Genomic DNA, 17,432 nt, shown 5'->3' with positions numbered 1-17,432 from the left:
TAACAAGTGGTGAATCTAGGCCAGTGGTTGGTTTTCAATCCAAGTCTAGAGACATTTTTGGTTGTCACAACTGGAGGGGGTGTGGGTGCTACTTCCATCTAGTGGGTAGAGGCAGGGATGCTGCTAAACATCGTATAGGGCACGGGACAGCCCCCTACAACAAAAAATTATCCAGCCCCAAATGCCGATGGTGCTGATGTTGAGAAACCCTGCTCTGTGGAAAGGTGGATACAGGTTTATGGTACTATTGTTTTTGCAACTTTTCTGTAGATTTGAAATCTTTAAAATAAAAAATTGGGAGTGTGTGTGGGAGAACCATGTGGGTTTGCGAAGCACTTGAGTGTTCTTACAACATTTTAGGATCAAAAAATAAGCACTTTGTGATTAGAATCACTCTTAAGACGTTTACAAAGGTGAGATACACAAAGCATTTGAGGTTCATAAAGTACTTAGGAATTATTAAAAATCACATTTTGATGTTTACAAGGGAGAGATTTACCAAGCACTTTGGGATAGATTAAAAAATCCTTGGAGGTTTGCAGAGCGCTTTGAGATCAAAAGACACTTTCAGGTTTACGAGGGTGAATCTTGCCAAACACTTGGAATGAAAAGCACTGTTTCTGGCTTACAAAACCCTCTGGGGTTTGAAGCAAGCAAGGATGTACTCTGAGGTTGTAAGTCTCATTTCTGAGAGCTGATTAGTACCTTTTGACAGATGACAAAACTGAGGCCCAGAGAGAGGGTGTCCAGCACAGAGGGAGTGGGAGAGTCAATTCATCTTTTCCTCCTAAACTACAGAAAGTGTTTGGGCTTGGACACTTTGCTGGGGGCGTGTCCTAACCTTCCAGTCACCCTGCAAGCTCCCCTCTCCTGGCTCGATGGATGCCACCACCTTCTCAGAGATCAGCACCTCTCCTGTCTCGTTGTTGGTCACCTGTGAGGACCCAAAGGAGAGTAAGAAAAAACTTCTTTCCTCCTATGCCCTCCTCCCCGACAGATACTGCAGCATGAGGGATCTTAGGGAGACTCCAGGAGGGACTTCCTGGCATAGGCACCTTGTCAATCTGGAGGTGGCTGGAGAGAGTTTTGTTTCCCAGCCTGTGCTTCTGGTTCTCTTTGTGGTGGTAGTTCCTAGGGAGGCCCCAGAAGTCCATAGGAGCAGAGAAGAAGCTGTCCATGCCCCACAGCAGGTCATCCTGGGGCTGGGGGAGGAATCGGTGAGCTGCTGGACCTCCGGACTCACCAGGACATCTGTAGCCTTGGCAGGATCCCCTTCTCTCTCCATCCTCTGACCCTTAGGGCCTAACCAGGTCACCTCCTTTCCCCATCTGTCCCATTACTTTCCTATTCCTGCCCCCATCTGTCTTCTGTCTCTCTGTCCCCATCCCTCTCTCCTCCTGTCTGTCTGTCTCTCTGCCTGTCTCCCTCCCTGTCTTCCTGTCTCTCGGTCTCCCTGTTGCACGCTCTCTCTGTCCCTTGACTCCTCTTTCTGTCTATCTTTCTATCTGGCCGCGACCCGTCTCCCACTCTGTCTCCCTGAACCCCTTCCATCCCTCAGTCACCATCTGCCCCTGTCCCTCTTCTCTGTACCTCTTCTTTTTCCCAACACATGGCAGTGCTTAGTTTCAGGAGAAGCCAGATGAAGCCTTGGAGTAGACTCTGGAGACCTAGAAAACGCAAGGAGCTCTCCTCGGCATCACCATCGTGGGTCGGGGCTGCAGTGGAGGGGGGCACCGAGGCAGAGGGGAACAGCAGCAACAGGACCAGCGGGTGCCACATTGCGGGAACGGCCGGGAGGCTATGGCAAGGGTAGGGGTCAGAGCCCCCCCCGCCCCCCCATAAAGGCTCCGTCCCCTAAGTGCCCACACCCCGACCCTAGACAACAACTCCTTCCTATCCCTGGCCCAGGAACTCCGCACACCCCGCCCATTCCCCCCCCCCCCCCCCCCGCCTTATCTTCTGCTCCAACCCCCTCCATCGTGCCAGACCCCTCCCCTCCCCTCAGGCCCGGCTCTTCTGGGCTCTGCCTCACACAACAGATCTCGTTCCTCTCCTTTGCCCACATTAGTATCCAGATCTCGTTCCTCCTCACCTTCTCCCATGCCCCGCCCCTTCTTCTGGGACCCGCCTTTATACTAGACCACAGCCCGGTCACCGGACTCTCAAGACTCTGGCCGTCCACGGACTGTTAAATCCAAACAGTTCTGATCTCCAGCCCAGGCCGGATACCTGGAACATTGGATGAGCTCCTCGAGGCATAGACTCGCCTCTGTTGTCTGACTACGCCCCCGTTTGTTGACCTCACCCATGAGCCCAGTCACGTCCTTAAGGGAAGGGCCACGCCCCTTGAGCCAGAGCCGGGCGTTGATTTAAAGTTCACACCCCCATAGTCAGACCACGCTCCTGTCGGTTGACCTCGGCCCTGGAGAACCAGTGTTGTCTCTGGAAAGACAATTTTGAGTGAATTTTAATATGATTTAAATTTTATTTTATTTTATTTATTTATTTTTGGCTGCATTGGGTCTTCGTTGCTGCACGTGGGCTTTCTCTAGTTGCAGCAAGCGGGGGCTACTTTTCGTTGTGGTGCGTGGGCTTCTCATTGCGGTGGCTTCTCTTGTTGCGGAGCATGGGCTCTAGGTGTGTGGGCTCCAGTAGTTGTGGCTCGCGGGCTCTAGAGCACAGGCTCAGTAGCTGTGACGCATGGGCTTACTTGCTCCGCGGTGTGTGGGATCCTCCTGGACCAGGGCGCAAACCCGTGTCCCCTGCATTGGCAGGCGGACTCTCAACCACTGCGCCACCAGGGAAGCCCTTGGCAGGCGGATTCTTAACCACTGTGCCACCAGGGAAGCCCCTTGAGTGAATTTTATACTTACTCATCACATGTGAAATGTGGAAAGCTAAGCTTGGCCCAGCCTTGAGAAGTTCAAAGAACTTGTCTCTTTCATCCTAGGCCCTTCAGATACTTTTGAGCTACTCAGACCAAGGTTTGTCATGAACATACAAGCGTCTAGGCTCTCACGGTTAGAGCTCATTTTCTATGGTGTTTATCAAGACTGTCAACAAGTTCTCTCTTCCTGTTTCTACCTTTCATTTCTGATCTACTCCAGCCTCTGAAACTCACCTTTCTGGTTATGACCTTTGGCATGATTTGGAGTTTGTTTTCTGGCTTTATGCAATAATAGCTGCTAGTAAAGGGACACTCTGGTCTGTGGAGGGGAGTGACTGAGGATTAAACATTCTAAAGCCATCTGCTGAATGGGGTCATATATATAATATATTGAGCATGGAACCTGGCACTAAGTAATGCCATATACTTCAGTACATGTTAATTCCTTGCCATTTTTCCACCTTTAGCATTTTCAGATGTTGGAAGAAGGAGATGATGGTAGAGTAGAGTTGAGACTTTTAGGCTGTTTGCTAGACAGAATCAGAATTGAGAAGGGAGATTTTGGAGTGCAGATTGAACAGTTTTTTCTCCTTTGATCCATCACAAGATCTAGTGTCATTTAGTTCTTCCTCCTAGGTGTGGCTACTGAAGTTGGAAAAACATGGGTTCAAATCCGCACTCAGTAGCTGTGTGACTTTGAGAAAATTGCTTAATGCCTTTGTGCCTCATCTGTAAAATGGAGATAATAATAGTACCTAACTGAGAATCATTGAGAGGAATGAAAGACATCACATGGAAAGCACCCAGCAACAGAGCCTGGTGGTTAAAGAGTGCTTAATAATATTAGCTATTACTATTGTTACTGTTATTTTCTTGTTATCCACAAAAAGTGCCTGACATATATATTTTTTTATTATTACTATCATTATTATTGTTACCCATATTAGTCATTTTCTGTAGACATGAGTGAAACAAAGTCAGGGGTGGGTACAGTTTGTGCATTATTAGTCTTATTTAAATGGTACATGCGTTTATTCATATATGCTTACGAGATCAATAAAAAATGCAAACTCACTCTTATTTCAGCTTTTATTTATTTATTTATTTATTTTTGCGGTACGCGGGCCTCTCACTGTTGTGCCCTCTCCCGTTGCGGAGCACAGGCTCCGGACGCGCAGGCTCAGCGGCCATGGCTCATGGGCCTAGCCACTCTGTGGCATGTTGGATCTTCCCAGACCGGGGCACGAACCCGTGTCCCCTGCATCGGCAGGCAAACTCTCAACCACTGCACCACCAGGGAAGCCCCTCAGCTTTTATTTTTGTCTTCTCTTTTTCAGAACCACCAGAAGCTATCTCCTAGACAGGTGAAGCCACTTATGTCTTTGCAGCTGTGTGCTGAGACTTGGTAGCCAGTATAAAAGAGGTGCTTGGATGAGACAAATCTTGTATCAGAGTCAGATTTACAGCATGATGCCTTGACTGATGATGCCTTGAAATGACCCACTTTTCTCCCCAGGCTTTGGCCCCTTTACTTGCTGGGACCTCTACAAGTTGCTTCCCCCTACCTATGGATCGTCTACATGAATTACTGCTTTCCTGCCTCCCTCTCACTGTGAATTGTTTGATTCATGGCTCTTGTCTGTTGAAATCTCATCCCTTTTCCTGTTCCTGGGTTCGAGTAATTGCATACTGTTTACCTTGCTGGCCTGGAGGCTGACCCTTCTGTCCCGACTCTTGATTCTTACCTGACCTTGTATTATCAATAGCCTTTCAGTCTAAACATCTTCCTGGTCATACTGACCCATCACAACTAATCCTGCCCAAGTGATCAAAGCCTTTCCTGAAAAATTGCTGTGGCTGATATACACCACATCAGGTTTAGTTGCCATTTGGTAGTTCTAGAAGATTTTGAGAGAATTCTGTGCCTTGTCTTTTGTGGTTCACAAGAAGTGAGTGGGTATTGTTCAGGCACAAATGAAAAGTGGGTTTGAATTTTTATCCTTGAGACTGGATCCTTGCACAGTGTGGGTGGGACAAAGAACAGTCCCTAGTTACCTGGTAAATCTATATACATTCTTTCCCCCAGATAGTGGGCATTTCTTATTTTGTTTTCTTCCACCCCAAATCTGTGTAGTGCTGCATAATTTTGTAAAAAATAAATAAATTTATTTATTTACTTATTTATTTTTGGCTGTGTTGGGCCTTTGTTGCTGCGTGCAGGCTTTCTTTAGTTGCGGCGCGCAGGGGCTACTCTGTTGCAGTGCTTGGGCTTTTCATTGCAGTGGCTTCTTTTGTTGTGGAGCATGGGCTCTAGGCACGCAGGTCAGTAGTTGTGGCTTGCGGGCTCTAGAGCACAGGCTCAGTAGTTGTGGCGCACGGGCTTAGTTGCTCTGTGGCATGTGGGATCTTCCCGGACCAGGGCTCGAGCCTGTGTCCCCTGCATTGGCAGGTGGATGCTTAACCACTGTGCCACCAGGGAAGCCCTGCATAATTTTTTGAGAGAATAAATTTTGTTTGTGTCACAGACTCAGGGAGTCCTTGATGACATGTTGACAGGTATTGGAAATGATGGGATTGGAGAGCTGACAGGTGACTCATGCATATGCATGTCTTCTGTGATTATACATAGTAATCTATCTGGGGTTATTTATGGTAGCATTGTCATAGCGATCAGTGAGCAGTAAACAAGGCTCTCAAAGCCACAGGGAGAGTTTTTACAGCCTCTGTGACCAACTGTGGTACCTCTAATTTATTTATTTATTTATAGTTAGAATCTATTTTTTATCCTTTTCTAAATTTTTATGAAGTATAAAAATTAGGAACTGTAAATCATTGCCTATTTTCTTATAAAATATATGGATTAGATCTTTTTATTTGTGTGCATAATAAATTTTCTGAACATAAAGATTATATGAATTATCTTAAAGATTTAAAAAATAATTGTAACTTTTAATGCAAATTAGAATAAATCTTTTAAATTGATGGAAGATTGTATGCAAGAATACTGAAAGCTTAAGGAAAGAAAGTTTCATTATCTATAGATGTAGATTAACAGCACTGACATTGTCCATCCATTCATTTATTTATTCATTCATAGGTATTATCACATGCTTGCTTGGAAATCTCTGTGCTGTATGTTGGGGGTCATAGTAATAAATGAAACAGTCTCTGCTGTTACAGAGATTATATTGAAATGGGAAGGGGAGAAGCAGTAAACAATTGAAAAACAAGTGCTATTGAGAGAACAGTTGAGTGCTGGATAGAGAATAATGTGGATTGGGGTTGAGAAGAAGGGAAACCCATGCTGATAGAGAACTCAGAGAAAAGTTGGCAGCAGTGGTGGGGTAGTTTTTTAAACTCCCTGAATTTCCCCCATAAAAACAGAGCAATTAGGATAGCAAAACCAAAAACTCATTGGCAACATCTACCGAAAAATGAAGTAACAAATTATCTCCACAGACCTCAGAAATAAAAAAGGATAAGGCCAAACCACAGACAGCAGCAAGACCAGAGTAGGATCAGCAGTTGTGTGTAATGAAGCAGAGGAGAGGTACTGGAACTTCAGGAAACAAATTACCAATAGGTATTCATCTCAAATAGAGGAGTCCCCAGTGACCATGGAAAGCCAAACTGAGAAACAGCAATGAAAACTGAGAGGAGGCTTTACTAGTTCCCAGTTCACACATGAGTATAAGGTGACCATGTAAAATTGGATGGTGCTGGAATGGTCTGGGCCTGATGAACTCATAATACCAATCAACTAAATCTCTTCTAGGACAGAGCTCCCCCTCCCCCCCACCCCACAGAGATAACTGCTGGGAGTAGAATCTAAATTGAGAGGACAAGAATACTAGGGCAGAGGAGAGAAATGTCAGATAGAAAAGGGAGGAGGGAGCAGGGGTGGCATATCTCAGAAGATACACAGCCATATTTTTTAATACTTCATGCTAACAACAGAAGAAAGAACCTTAGAGAGTGAAGCTAGGAAAGTTTTCCTGTCCCATTCCTCCTATTACACATGAGCAACAAGATTGGACCATGATCACATTCCATATAAGTTATTATTATAAAATAAAATAGAGAAATGGAGAGAATAATACTCTTCCAGAAAAGAAAGAATGCCCACAAAACATGAAAAAGTTAACCTAGTATTTCAAAATGATTTTTAAAAATTAAGAAAATAATGCAAACTATGATCAAACAGCATAAGTAGAATTGGGGGCGGGGAATTTTTTGGTCATTTAGGCAAAAAGACCAAGGCATTTATTAAGAATGTCAGATTTATATAAAAATTTTTGATATCAACATTTTATGCCCAAAGATAATGGAGTAAAATATTTGAATAAAATGTGAGCCAAGCATTTTATATCCAGTTAAATACTGACCTTCAAATATAAAATCCTTGGGAAAGCTCTATATAATAGAACTCAGGAAATATTGTTGTTATAAGCCTTCCCATAGAATCTACTAGAGAACAAGTTCAGATAACAAAAATGACTGGGTAAGAAATTGAGAGTGATCTACGTACACTACATATTTGCCTGTAGAACTAAGTAAATAATGGACATAAGGGGGGCAATATATTATGTTTTGAAACATTACAAGTGTTAAAAATGTCAGGAAAAGCAGAAGAATGTATGGTAAGCAGGATAAACTTATTGGTAGCTTTATATTTATTAACTGAGAATTAAAAAATATACTTCAAATTATTCTGGAAATGAAAGAGAGGAAGTAGAAGAGGTTACTGCCTAATTTCAATATTGGTCCCACTAGTAAACAAATAGTATGCAAAGAAGGGACAGGGACTAAGGTTATTAGAAAAAGGCAGTGTGAAAGAAATAATTGAAACAAAAATACAAATCTTGGGCTTCCCTGGTGGCGCAGTGGTTAGGAGTCTGTCTGCCAATGCAGGGGACACGGGTTTGAGCCCTGGTCTGGGAAGATCCCACATGCCACAGAGTAACAAAGCCCGTGCCCCACAAGTACTGAGCCTGTGCTCTAGAGCCTGCAAGCCACAACTGCTGAAGCCTGCGCGCCTAGAGCCCTTGCTCCGCCACAAGAGAAGCCACAGCCATGAGAAGCCCGCACACCGCAACAAAGAGTAGCCCTTGTTCACCACAACTAGGGAAAGCCCATGTGCAGCAACGAAGACCCAGCACAGGCAAAAATAAAAATAAATAAAATAAAATAAAATTTAAAAAATATACATCTTTCTAATACCAAAATCTGTATTTGTAAAAAAATACAAATCTTTCTAATTCCCCAACAATGCAAAATCCAAGTCTAAGCTATGGTACCTCTAATTTAAAAAGCAAGTTTGATGATAAGCTTATTGAACTTGAGAGTCCCAATATAATGCTTTTATTTTAAACTTCAGAATCATGATGAAGAACATAAAGTCTGATGAAATGAAAAAGAACTGGCATTGTGGTTGAACAGGAGCCAGGGTTCCAGGCCTCACTTAATAGTTGTGTGACCTTGGACAAGTCATCCATTTTGAGTCTCGATTTCCTCATTCTTTTTTTTTTTTTTTTTTTGCGGTACGCGGGCCTCTCACTGTTGTGGCCTCTCCCGCTCCGGATGCGCAGGCTCAGCGGCCATGGCTCACGGGCCCAGCCGCTCCGCGGCATATGGGATCCTCCCAGACCGGGGCACGAACCCGTATCCCCTGCATCGGCAGGCGGACTCTCAACCACCGCGCCACCAGGGAGGCCCTCGATTTCCTCATTCTTAATGGGAGCTTAATAATATCTATTCCAGCATATCTTTTCCAATGAGACTGTTGTAGGGAAGAAATTAAATGACGCATATGAAAGGGTAGTTACGCATGCCCAGGAGAAATAAACCTGAAGACAACATTCTGTGAGAGAGGTTATGCATCTGCTTCTATTCATTTTAGGTGCCAGAATCTTGGACTTCATTGTTCGGGAATCTGTATTAAAAAAGAATAGTTGTGTGGGGGGAGTTCTTAGTTTGGATTTTACGAAGCCGACAAAAGGATTCGATGAGAATGATTGAATTCATGTTTTCTAATGCAACTACATACACTTGACTCTACATTAGCTAGATAAGTATAAATACAACACCATAGAGACTATACAGTGATCTTCTGGAAAACTTGAGTTTTCTTCACACTAAGCAGCTGATAAGAACAACTCCTCAGTGTGTTGAAGATGCTCAGGTCTGCTCTTTTAGCTGTTTGTTCAGTTAACACCTGTGCTCCTTTCCTGGGATTTTTCAGTTTGTTTTTTTTCCCCAGGAAATCATTTTTAATTGCATATTTTTCAGTCTCTGATGATGTGATTGATCAAAGGTCATTTTGGTGATTTAGGGACTCTGCTTTCCTCTCTGTAAAATGCTACTTTTCCAAGCTGTGGAAATGCAAGACGCCTGCAGGTTAGTGGGTCTGTAGAAAGGAAGCTGTTAACTAGAGAGGGCAGAGGGTATCTTGGTAAAGTGGATGACCTACTGTGTGCTTTCCTTATCCCACATGAAGGTGCACCCTGGGTCTGCTGGTTCATGTGGCCTGCTGGGTGGGGGTCCTGCTAGTTTCCACATGCTCATCTTTTTATGCCCTTCTGTATTAGTCACACATCTCCAGAGAAGCATAACCAATAGAATATATCAATATATAGGGAAATTTAATATAGGAATTGGCTCACATGGGTTTGGAAGCTGAGAAGTCCCATGATTTGCCATCTGCAAGCTGGAGAACCAGGAGAGCCAGTGGTATAATTCAGTCTGAGTTGGAAGGCCTGAGAATCAGGGGGCTGATGATGTAAGTCCCAGTGTGAGTCCAAAAGCCCAAGAACCTGGAATGCCAGTGTCTGAGGGTAGGAGAGGATGAATGTCTCAGCTCAAGCAGAGAAAGAGTGAATTCACCCTTCCTCAGCTTTTTTGTTTTATTTAGGTGCCCAACAGATTGGGTGATGACCACTCACACTGGAGAGAGGGCCATTTGCTTTACTCAGTTCAACAATTTAAATGATAATCTCTTCTGGAAACGACTGCACAGACACATCCAGAAATAATGTTTTACTAGGTATCTGGGCATCCTTTAGCCCCATCAAGTTAACACATAAAATTAATCATTACACCTTCCAATCCAGGAAGCCACTTCATTACACCCTGATCCCTGCTTGGCAACAATACACTTGTCCTGTGGCTGCTCCATAACTCAGATTTGAGTTTTAGGACTTAAGAGTAGGGTTTCCAGTTGAGCCACAGGGCTTAGGGTTCTTCAACTTTTATTACAGAGTCCAGCCAAGGGTCCTTTCAAGCAACAGACTTGGCCCTGATCTCCAGAGTTGTCAGTACTGGGAACGGATTTAAAAAACAAATCTTTGCTTGACCCTTCCTACAGTTCTTTCTTTAACCTGAGTTCACTATCGTTCCTGCTCAGGGCTGTGTTCTCTGTGAGGTGAAAGCTCCTGTCAGTTTTCACTCAACATCATTTCTATAGAGTCTATCATGGTATAGAACAAATAAATGCATGTATAAATTGAGAGCATCAAAATTACAAAAAACCCTGTAAGCATAAACAAATATATTAATATCACAGTTGTCAAACACAAATTGACAATCATCAATCATCAGTTAATTAAATTGCTTATAGTGTCATTATTTAATAGAAAAAGCTTACGAAATCAGATGGCTTGAATTTAAATCTAAGTTCTGACTTAATAGCTGAGTGACCTTTGGCAATTTATTTAGCTGTTTAAAACTTCAGATTTCTTAACTTTCAAGTGAAATGATACATGTAAGTGTATAGCACAGCATTGCCAAGTAATAATTTCTCAATAAATTTTAGCTATAATTTTTATAATATATCAAACATAGCAAAGAAATACTTTATTTTTTTGAAGAAAAGATAAAATACTGAGTGGCAAATTAGTGTGTGTGAAAATTGGCATAATCTTTCTAGAGAAAAAAGTGACGATATAAGCAAAAAACATTAAAATGTGCACATCCTTCAACCAAATATTTCTATGTTTAGGAATTACTATAACAAAATAATCAGGCATTTTTTATAAATATGTATGTCAAAGAATTTCTGCTGACAGTTATTCATAGTTATAAAAAAGGAAACAAGTATTCAGCAGTAGGTGGATTTCTAGGTAAGTTTTAAAGATTACCATATAGAAATATGTATTTTAAAAAGGGAAAATACCCATAAAAGGCCAAGAGAAGAAGCAGATCACAAACCATTAAAAACAATATGGTACTATAAATACCCAGATGGTCTAATAGTCCTTGTAAACTGAACATGTCTAAAACCAGACTCTTTTTTTTTTTTACAACTTTATTGGAGTATAATTGCTTCACAATGGTGTGTTAGTTTCTGCTTTATAACAAAGTGAATCAGTTATACATATACGTCTGTTCCCATATCCCTTCCCTCTTGCCTCTCCCTCCCTCCCACCCTCCCTACCCCACTCCTCCAGGCGGTCACAAAGCACGGATCTGATCTCCCTGTGCTATGCGGCTGCTTTCCACTAGCTGTTTTATGTTTGGTAGTGTATATATGTCCATGCCTCTCTCTCGCTTTGTCACAGCTTACCCTTCCCCCTCCCCATATCCTCAAGTCCATTCTCAAGTAGGTCTGTGTCTTTATTCCTGTTTTACCCCTAGGTTCTTCATGACATTTTTTTTTCTTAAATTCCATATATATGTGTTAGCATATGGTATTTGTCTTTCTCTTTCTGACTTACTTCACTCTGTATGACAGACTCTAGGTCTATCCACCTCATTACAAATAGCTCAATTTCGTTTCTTTTTATGGCCGAGTAATATTCCATTGTATATATGTGCCACATCTTCTTTATCCATTCATCCGATGATGGACACTTAGGTTGTTTCCATCTCCGAGCTATTGTAAATAGAGCTGCAATGAACATTTTGGTACATGACTTTTTGAATTATGGTTTTCTCAGGGTATATGCCCAGTAGTGGGATTGCTGGGTCATATGGTAGTTCTATTTTTAGTTTTTTAAGGAACCTCCATACTGTTCTCCATAGTGGCTGTACCAATTCACATTCCCACCAGCAGTGCAAGAGTGTTCCCTTTTCTCCACACCTTCTCCAGCATTTATTGTTTCTAGATTTTTTTTTTTTTTTTTTTTTTTTTTTTGCAGTACACGGGCCTCTCACTGTTGTTGGCCTCTCCTGTTGCGGAGCACAGTCTCCGGACGCACAGGCCCAGCGGCCATGGCTCAAGGGCCCAGCCACTCCGCGGCATGTGGGATCTTCCCAGACCGGGGCATGAACCCGTGTCCCCTGCATCGGCAGGCGGACTCTCAACCACTGCGCCACCAGGGAAGCCCTGTTTCTAGATTTTTTGATGATGGCCATTCTGACTGGTGTGGGATGATATCTCATTGTAGTTTTGATTTGTATTTCTCTAATGATTAATGATGTTGAGCATTCTTTCATGTGTTTGTTGGCAGTCTGTATATCTTCTGTGGAGAAATGTCTATTTAGGTCTTCTGCCCATGTTTGGATTGGGTTGTTTGTTTTTTTGTTATTGAGCTGCATGAGCTGCTTATAAATTTTGGAGATTAATCCTTTGTCAGTTGCTTCATTTGCAAATATTTTCTCCCATTCTGAGGGTTGTCTTTTGGTCTTGTTTATGGTTTCCATTGCTGTGCAAAAGCTTTTAAGTTTCATTAGGTCCCATTTGTAAAAACAGACTCTTGATTCCCTTCAATGTATTCCTTTCCCAGTGTTCCCATTTCTGCAAATGACACTTCTTAGCTGAAATCTTTTTTCTTCAGAGTACTTACACTACTATGTTATATATTTATATGTGTTTTTAATCTATCTCTATTACCAGTATGTTAATTTCATGGGAGCAGGCATCCTAACTGTCCTGGTCATAGTAGTATTGCTAATACCTAGAATAATGACAAGCAGGCATTGATGTATATTTGTTGATTTATTGCCTGAATGACTATTTAAAATGCATTAAATAGAAAAGGATATGTGAAAGTGTTACCAGTGATTAACTCTTGGAGGCAGAATAATGGTGATATTTTAGAGCTCTTCTATATTTTTCAGTTTTCTCACTAGTTAGAAGAAAGTTATTAAAATTGGTATGGAAAGACTAATTTGTAAACTTACTGAATTTTAGAAAATCATGTACACTGTTGTTTTTAATGGTCAGGAAGAAAAGCAAAGAATGAAACTGTATAGTTTGCTATAATAGGACTGTATAATTAACATATCAACAGAAGATCAATCAAAATAATCATAAAAATTGACAGCAAAGAGAATTATGTAGTTCAACTATCATCCCAGAGAAATAACTCCTCCTAAGATGGCAGTGTACTATCCTCGGAGAAGCCTTGCTTCATAAAAACGGGATCAGTGCTCTTAAAACAAAATCACAGAGTATCTAATTTTAGGAAACTTTAGTTCCAATTTCCTTCATTCAAGTTGCATTTATTTTTATCTTATAGTAAATTCAGTTTTTGTTTTTCTGATTTGAGAAAAATAGTTGATGGAATTCTTTATGAAATTGAAATTTCTGTTGTGTTGAATGAAGCCAAACTTATACTTTGCAGATCTTATGTATACCCCACAAAGTATATAATACGCTTTTAAATTCTTTACCCCAAAGAGGTCTTTGCAGCTCTCTTGATACTACACTTAAAAAACCCCCAAAACCGAAAGAACTTCTCAACCTGTTTTCTCTGTTTACATTGTTTTATACTGTATTATAAGTTCCTAGTAAGCTAACAAAGTATAATTTTATTTATTTATTATTTTTTTATTTTTTGCTTTATAACAAATTTAATCACTTGTACATATACATATGTTCCCATATCCCCTCCCTTTTGCGTCTCCCTCCCACCCTCCCTATCCCACCCCTCCAGGCGGTCACAAAGCACCGAGCTGATCTCCCTGTGCTATGCGGCTGCTTCCCACTAGCTATCTACCTTACGTTTGGTAGTGTATATATGTCCATGCCGCTCAACAAAGTATAATTTTGTTATCAACTTTGATCAAGTGCCATGCACATCTCTATGCTTAAAAAATGTTACTTTAAATAAATCTCAACACATGGAGAATGGAAAAGAGAGAATAATTTACAAGAAAGAGTGTTAAAACAATTTTCTTTTCATAATACATTATTACTACATGGTATACCCTGGGGTACTAAATATGAAACAGCTTCGATGGTGCATGTTTGTTAAATCCAACAGATAATGGCATATGTCTAGCTGTAATAAAAAAAAGAAAAATTCATTTCGGTAGTGTCACTGAAGTAATATTACTTCCAGCATTAGAAACATGATGTTTCTCTGAGTATATGCAATTATTTTATAGGAATCAAACTACTGTTCATGGATGTTAATAAGATAGTTTCTATCACGTACCTTGTCTTTTTAATATTCAAGTAAAAGCCTTGTTAAAATGACTGAAGACATGCATATTTAGTTATTAGTTAGCATTTGAAAGTACAGACAGTAGGTATTAGTGATAACGCTTTGGGGCTAATTTAGGTGCAATTATGGAATTTTTATTACTGTTCATTATTTTTCAAAACAGCACATTTAGACAAATAGATACTAGTTATAAAACAATTTTAATAGGGCAAATACCAACATAGGCATTCCTATCTTTATTCCACAATGAGTCATAGTGTTATTATGCTTCCAAAGGGAACTAAGAATTATTATAATTGTGACAAGGATAATAACATGTCTTTAAAGCAAAACTCATGCAGCAGATTTGGTGTTTGCTTAGTCTTTCCCTCCTTCCCTCCCTTCCTCCCTCTTCTTTCCTTTTTTCCTTCAATAACTGTTTATGGAAGGCCTACTATCTGTTATATGCTATGCTAGTTTCTGGGAATACAGTGGGAAATAAAACATATATGGTCTCTGACCTTGTGGAGCTCACAAACTAGAAGAAGAAACAATTATTCATTGATTTAACACATGTTTATTGGGTAGCAACTATGCGCCAAACACTCTACAGCAGTAAAAACTATAGACAAGGGCAATGAGGTAGAAAGCACTTGGTATATTCCAGGACAGAAAGTGGGCAGACACAATCAGTGGGTTGGATTGGGCCAAAGTGGAAGAAGAAAAGAGGCTGTTGCAGGCATTGAGGTGAGAGATGATGATGGCTGCAGCTAGGGCAGCGGCAGAGCAGCTGGAGAGAAGGGAACAAATGTAAGATCCACTGAGATGGTATAATTGACAGGGTACTCAGAGGGTACCCTCAAAATATTAAGGTCTTTAGCTTTGCTGATCCCTCAAAGTCTATTTCAAATCTGATTTTCTACAAAACTATCTCTGATGACTTACAGCTAAGAAAGACCATTATTCACCACATATGAGGTCAGCTTTATGTCCATTATAATAGATATATACTGGCTTTTATTGTTTTACAATATTTTTTTTATCTACCAGCTTGTTAGCTTTTGAAACTTTATATAAATTAATAATAATATATATAATGTGGATATGATATTATTATAATTAAAATATATATATATTTAAACCCTTAAACCTAATAAACCATGTCAGTGAACAATTAAGGGTTTGGTACAGGTGTTCTTTACCTGGGGATTTTTTAATAGGAAGTCAAGTTCCACTACATCCTGGCACTACTTTTAAAGAGATCATTTGTCAGGACGCACATCATAAAAGAGGAATAGAACTGGGCTTCCCGAGTAAATCATTATGTTTCCTCTACAGGTTTTATCTTGTAAGTCTTTTATTTGGAACTTGGATAAGCCATCAGATATTCCTAACGTAGTACAGAGTTTTAGCACTAAACAGACTTAAGGAAAAGAGGCTTTATTAACTTCATTTTGCTTTTTGCTTCGTTTGTACACCTTCATCATAATTCCTTCTCCTTGAAATCTCCTTTGGACATTATTCTATACTTTACGGAAAATCATAAAAGAATTGTTCCTGAGAATCATAGGAATAATCTCATGAGCTCTCAGCAAGACAGTTTTAAAGTGAATAATATCAAATTCTCTATTTCAGCAACAACATTTTATCTTCTGTTGAATCTTCATCTCTGTGATTTGCAATGGTAGTCATTAAATAATATGATGGAAAAAGGGACATGCCTGGAGATGAGGCCAAAGAGGGATGGATCTTGACAGATGGAACTAACTTTAAGGAGAGGAGAAAATTGATTTTGGTTTGTGCCAAGTGTACTTGGAAATAGAAGGTTGTAGTCTTTATCCCGTGAATATATTAGTCTTTATATATCACTAAGTCCCTTGGGTAAAATGGCTACTACCGCAGAAGTGCTTGTCACATCAGATTTATCTAACACATTTGTTGCAGAGTTTTATTCTTCTAGGTCAATGTGGCGTATGAATCCATCTTTTTTTGTGTGTTTTTGTAAGGCTTTATCTCGGTCAAAAAATCTGTATTAAGGTCCAAAGTCTCTAGAGCAAACCTTGGAGAAAGGTGCGTATTGTTCCAGGTTGATTGCTATTGGAATGTAGATGCAGGACTTCCTATTGTGAGATTAATGAAGAAAATCGCCCGCCATTGCCCACATTACTTGGCACTTTATTCTCTCCATAATGGAGAGAAGTAAAATTCAAAGAACAGCAAAGAATGCTTAAAGGGACTCATTGGAAATGTTGAAATAGTAGGACTTAAAAATAGAATCATAAAGGTTAGATCTGCAAGAAATCTTAGATGCCATTTAGGTCTGTCTTTTTATTTTACTGAGAATCACAAATCTGGATAAAATCTCCTTTTGCCCAGAGTCATAGCTAGCATCATCTATGTAGGGGCTTTAGCTAGTTCAGAGCTGGGCTAAAACTCAAGGCGGGTCATGACTCCCTTTATTCTATTTTTTGTGTCACACTCATCCATCTTGAAGCTTGAACTACTATTACTTATTGAAATTAACTGTAAGGTGCTTCCCTGTCTAACTTACTTCCTATCATTTCTCGCTACACCCTCTCTGCTTTCTGGTGAGTCTCATCATCTGCTAGGACCACAAATGTACCAGCTTGTGTTGTTTCTTACTTTTGTCAGATTATCGCTCATTTCTGGAAAACTCATGACCTTGCCCTGCCTGTCAGTTTACAGTCTGCTACATTTGATGGCCTGTTCTACTCAGTCAAATCTCACTTATGCCACAGAGCTTTCCTTACTGCTCAGTCCTGACAGATTTATGGTTTCTGAATTTCTAAATTGTTTACAGTTTATAACAGTGGCTCCCAAGTTCAGCTAATCTTCAAAATCAACTGGAAAGGTTTTTCAAAAAATTATATGAAAATTTATTTAAAATGTAGATTCTTGAGCCCTACTCCCAAAATTCTGTTTTGAGATAGGTCTGGAGTGGAGCCCAGGAATCTACTAAAAAATACCCAAAACCCCTAAAACTCCCCAGGTGATTTTGATGAGAAGGTAGATTTGGGAACCAGTGATCTAAAATACATAAGAATTTAAAGTGTGTCCTATGTGAAAATTTCTTTCGTGTGAGTTTGTTTTGTGTTCCAACCTGTAAGGCGAAGCTTAATGTGGTTGAGGACAGTGGGAAAGGCAGGAGAGTGGTAAGA

At 40.6% G+C, this 17,432-nt stretch overlaps 1 pseudogene across 1 annotated transcript in view; it reads right to left on the bottom strand.

Annotated features, from left to right (window-relative positions):
* Positions 1–2,317: 2,317 nt before the first annotated feature.
* The window catches only part of LOC308614074 (xylosyl- and glucuronyltransferase LARGE1-like), a 73,157-nt pseudogene continuing 58,042 nt past the window's right edge, over positions 2,318–17,432 (bottom strand). The window contains exon 2 of the transcript in view: positions 2,318–2,442. The product of the transcript in view is annotated as a xylosyl- and glucuronyltransferase LARGE1-like (transcript). The remainder of the gene's footprint in view (positions 2,443–17,432) is intronic.

The sequence above is a fragment of the Mesoplodon bidens genome (assembly GCF_964165515.1).
Source record: "Mesoplodon bidens genome assembly, chromosome: 3".
Lineage (NCBI taxonomy): Eukaryota > Metazoa > Chordata > Mammalia > Artiodactyla > Ziphiidae > Mesoplodon > Mesoplodon bidens.
Note: the sequence above shows the minus strand (reverse complement) of the source record. Positions and strands in the feature narration are given on the sequence as shown.